Source organism: Propithecus coquereli, unplaced genomic scaffold (genome assembly GCF_000956105.1).
Source record: "Propithecus coquereli isolate 6110/MARCELLA unplaced genomic scaffold, Pcoq_1.0 Scaffold9, whole genome shotgun sequence".
NCBI lineage: Eukaryota > Metazoa > Chordata > Mammalia > Primates > Indriidae > Propithecus > Propithecus coquereli.
The window spans coordinates 6397979-6403207 of record NW_012155284.1 but is presented as its reverse complement, the minus strand read 5'-3'; the positions used below and the strand labels follow the sequence as shown (position 1 = coordinate 6403207).

The 5229-nt window shown below is 42.8% G+C and overlaps 1 protein-coding gene and 2 pseudogenes across 1 annotated transcript in view; all 3 read left to right on the top strand.

The window, feature by feature from the left end:
* The window catches only part of LOC105826485, a 45007-nt pseudogene extending 42453 nt beyond the window's left edge, over positions 1-2554 (top strand).
* The window catches only part of SV2C (synaptic vesicle glycoprotein 2C), a 238607-nt gene that overhangs the window by 177305 nt on the left and 56073 nt on the right, over positions 1-5229 (top strand). The window lies entirely within an intron of this gene.
* LOC105826483 overlaps positions 4096-5229 on the top strand; it is a 2408-nt pseudogene continuing 1274 nt past the window's right edge.

The window sequence follows — 5229 nt, the reverse complement described above, 5'->3', positions numbered from 1 at the left end:
TGACGTAAAATGGCTAGGTCGGTGTGGCAGCTCCTTAAAATATTAAACGCAGAATTACCATATGATCCGGCAATTCCGCTTCTGGGTCTGTAGCCAAAAGAATTGAAAGCAAGTTCTCAAGGAGATACACATGCACGGCCATGTTTGTAACAGCATTATTCACAACAGGCAAAAGGCAGAAACAACCCAGGGAGGCAAGAGCCGCAAGAGACGTGAAGGGAACAACTGTTTGCCGGCATCCTCATTGCAAGTCTGTGGAACCCAGTGGGGTCCCCTCCGGCTCCCGGCCACAGCTGTACTGGGGTGAACTTGTAGGGGCATGTGATTGGTGCCAGGTGCTTTTACTAAGGACACCATTTCCCCATTCCTGAGCATCAGCAGGGAATTTTAAGAGCAAACTTCCTTGCCTTTATGAAGCAGGAATACAACTGCTTTAGGAAATATATGGTTATTACCCTCTTTCTGTAGTAATAACCATTTATAAACTGCGGGTGTTATCAGAAAACACTTGATGGAGAATGCTATACTTTTACCAAAACCCCAGGGGAAACATTTCTTTGCTCTTTTATTGTGTGCCACCTTTACTTGTTCTTTTAAAAGAATATAGGAAGGAAAATGGCAGCCCCTATGGATCAATTTTATAGCAAAAACCCCAAACAATCAAAAAAATTTATGAGTTAATAGCAAAAACTAACATAAAAAGAAAGCACATTCATGCAGGAATGAAATGTAAGGTCTCCTAAGAGTCTGTTTCCACACCTCTGAAAACTGAGCTTCAAAGTATCCTCAAGCTTTAGCTCTATTAACTTTGGGTACCCTACTTGTGACCGGAATGGACCCAGTGACTAGTTCATAACAAGATTTCTCAATCTGGGCACTGTTGACATTTTGGGCTGGACATTTGCTGTTTGAAGATGGGGGAGGCTGTCTTGTACATTGGAAGATGTACTGGCCTCTACCCACTAGATGCCAGTAGTGACCCTTCTTCCCAAGGACCTGGTGCTTAAACACGTCTCCAGACATCACCAAATGTCTCCTGTGGTATGGTTACCAGATTTAGCAAATAAAAATACAGGACATTTAGTTAAATTTGAATTTCAGATAAATGACAAATTTGTAAATGTAAGTATGTCCCAAATATTGCATGGGACATACTTATACTATTTATAAAAATATATATGTATAGAGAGAGAGAAGGGATCACATTTAATTGGCAGCCTGTATTTTATCTGACCATCCTGCTTAGATGGGCAACAGGATTGTTGACATATTAATATTAAACTAGATGATGTGTGTGAGGTGTCTGGCACATGGTGGGTTCACTATATACATTCTAGAAATCTGCTGCATGCCTGGAATCTGTACCACCTATGTCCCCCGTGGAGCCTGCAGTTGGTACTGAAGTCTTCCTATCCTTTGCAAAACTGTAATTAGAGTGGGTGTGCTCTAATTGGGTGGGTGTGGTTGTGAGGAGAGAGGGAGGCCACGTGTGAATCCGCAGGGGTTGGGAACTAGCATTCAGTCAAAGCTGGCTTTACATCTGCTTCTGCCAGATCATCAATCTGCCTGTGCGTGAGGCTCCCTGAGTTATTAGATCATTTCTTGTAAGTAGCATCCAGAGAAGGTGATACTGAATGAAAAACTGCTGCATTAGTCCCAGACTCAGTCGCTCTGCATTTGATTTTTCTGGCGCCATAGCCCTAGAAAACCATTCTCCAGGATGCACCAAGACCAATCATTTCCACAGTTGGTAGCAGCCAGGAGCTTATTTCTGGGCCAAGATTAATGACCCAAGTAGTCAGCCTTTCCAGAGAGCAGAGGTGAAATTTAACTCTGGGTAGCTGCCTGACATTTTGAAACAAAGAGGAAGGGGGTGGGGGATGAGGAGAAATAGCACTCGAATGTCTCCTGTAGGGTCATAAATCATGATGGGCAAGAGTGAATTGCATTTCTGCCAACAATTTAATTGATTTGGGTTCCTAAGTTTTCTCTTCAGACAACCTGAACAAAACATGCTTTAAAGATGTGTTGTAAAAGGTGCCCCTTTGAGAGGTTACTTCCCATCAGCCCGTGCACACCACCTTCCACTCTCTCTTCCTGGGCGCTGCCTATGGCCATGGCAGCCATCTCCTACTTGGCATCACGGCCACCCTGAAACCCCTTGTGAAGCCCAAGATCATCAAAAAGAGGACCAAGAAGTTTATTCGGCACCAGTCAGACCCATATGTCAACATTAAGTGAAACTGGTGGAAACCCAGAGGTAGTGACAACAGGGTTTGGAGAAGATTCAAGGGCCAGATCTTGATACCAACACTGGTTACCGGAGCAACAAGAAAACAAAGCACAGGCTGCCCAGTGGCTCCCAAAAGTTCCTGGTTCACAACTACAAGGAGCTGGAAGTGCTGCTGATGTACATGCAACAAGTCTTACCGTGCTGAGACCGCTCACAGTGTTCCCTCTAAGAATCGCAAAGCCATCAGTGGAAAGAGCGGCCCAACTGGCCATCGGAATCACCAATCCCAACACAAGGCTGCGCAGCCAACAAAATGAATAAGCTGCTCATGTGCATATTTTATTCATATTTAAATAAAACCATAAAAACTGCAACAAAAAAAAAGAATAGCCCCTTTGAGTTATTAATATGTATCAGTTTTAATTTTCCAAAAGGAAGTCCAATTTGTGTGTATGGTAAGTTAACGAGAAAATATATTTACTGCTCTAAAGGGAAGCCCCTTTCCTATCTGGCTGCAGTGAGATATATCGTTAGAAGCTGAATCACAGCTCAGGTGAGAAAAAACAAGAGTGATGGAAAAAAACAGAACCAGCTTCTGGCCGCCAGCAAAGCCCAAGAGTAGGCTGAAGATTTTCATTTGTTCAGTCTTGTTAGTAAACCTTTGTTGGTCATCTCTGACTTATAAAAAGTTGCATGTTTATGGGAAAGTGTTTTGAAACAAGGTAATAAAAAATGACATTTGCTACAGAGTAGTTTGGGGACATATCTAGCTGGAATGTGTATTGTGTTGGGGTACAAATGAGCAGATATGGAGCATTTTATGGCTCTATTGTGCTACTGAACAGAAAGGTATCTCTTTTAATCTCTGTGATTTTTAAAAGTTAAACTATTCCATGTGTCTTCAATGGTAATTCATGTAATCAGGGTTTTCTGTATTCCTTCCTCCTCTATTCCACTGCTATGGACTCACCAATTCCTCCACATGATAATGAACTCTGCCAACCATTAGGACATCAGGGAGTGTGTTGTCAAAGGAGTATAAATGTGTCTAGATTTGATAATAGGTGTGTTGTTCCATTTCCAATAATTGGTGGGCCATGTTATTGGGAGTAAACTTCCTACAGAAAATAATTAAAAAGTGTTTAACATGACAAATAGGAAAAAAAATCAGTGAGAATATGGAAGATTTGAACAACGTGATCAACAAACTTGACCTGATGGATATATGTAGACAGTGCACCCAATAACTGCGGAGTACACATTCTTTTGGAGCACACACAGAACATTTACAAAAATGTACCACGTCCTCTGCTGTAAAGCAAGTTCCAACATATTGCAAAAAACTATCAGGCATGTACTCTTATCACAATGAAATTAAGCTAGAAATCTACTTTTTTTAAAACTCCATATGTTTGAAAATTAGGAAACAGATACGTTTCTAAAAAGTCACTTTCGAATGTACTAGACAAACTCTCTCATCTTAAAAGAATCCAAGAGTGGGTTCTTTGATTAGTTAAATAAACATTTGCTGAGTGGCTACTCTTTGCCAAGTGGTGTACTAAAGATGAGTAAGACAGGGCCCCTCCCCTCAAGGAACAGATCTGCAATAAATAATTGCTCTCTAATGTGGTTTTTCTCTATGTCAGGCATCGTACCAAATGCTGTGGAAATCGGTAGAAATCTGTAGAACACTGAGATAGCTCAGTGAGGAGAGTGAACACCTTTTAATGTATCCGAAAGAATACACAGAGGATATTCCTGTCCACATAATTAATGGAAGACTGAAGTTTAAGAGTTCTCTGAATTGACAAGAGGGAGGGGGAGGGGTGGCAAAGGTACGAAGATGTTGCAGCGCAGGTAACATGACAGTGAGCTCTGCCAGCCTCTAGGACATCAGGAAGTGTGTTGGCAAAACGGATATAGCAAAGGGTGGAAGGCGGGACTTGTGAGGGATGTGGCTAGAGAGATGGGCAGGAGCCAGGTCTTGGAGGGTCCTGTGGCCATACGAAAGAATCTGGACTCTACCCTGAAGAGCCAGAGGAGAACCATTGAAAGGTTTGAGCTAGTGAGTGATGTGATCCACTTTTTATTATAGAAAGAACTCTAGAAGGTACATGGAAGATAGAACAGGCAGACTGGAAGCTCCATTAAAGAGAAGTGGTATTAAAATTATTTAACAACAGGGCACTGGCCAGTCAGAAGAGAGGAAAGCCAAATGGCTGGAGCCTGGAGGCCCCCTGCTGAGCCAGGTGTTACCCTTCCACTTGCTGGGTCATGGAGAGATCCGAAGCTCAAGGGATCTGGGCCATAACCATGATGTGCACACTTCAGTATTCCAGCTGTGGCACAATCACACAGATCCATGCCAACTGTGTGTCAGCCCTAGTAGAGTGACCCAGGCAAGACATGACAAAGGCCTCAACCACAGAGATGGAGAGAGAAGAACAAGCTTGGGAGAAATATAGAAAATACAAGAGAATTTCATTTCTCAGTGATTGACTAAGGAGAGTAGAGGTTGACTCCACATTTGCGGTCTGGAAAGCTGTGAGGAAGGTTAAGTGTCACCACTTGAGCTGAAGTTTTTTGGGAAGCATCTGATGGCAGTAGACTTCAGGAACTTAGGATGATCCGAAGGACATGTTCTTGGTGGGGATAAATTGGCTCCAAGTAAGCGAGATCTGACTGTAAGGCTAATGGACTGGTCTTCTCTAGAGTCATATTTCCATTCACTGTACTCAACAGAGGGTGTGACGTCCCCTTGCTTTGAGGCACGAGGACCAGAAATTAGAGGTCCCAGATCATTGTGGTTGCATGCATTTCTCAGTCATGAAAATGGAATTTCTTTGACATGAATGACAAAACTCTAAGGTCATTTTGGGCCTGAGTCATGAGCTAAGCAGCTGTTTGACTTGTCAAGTGTTAAATGATTTGTTCTGGATCAGCGGTTACAAGGCACGAAATGGGGCTGGAAAAAAGGAGCGGGCTAGAGAGGTCAA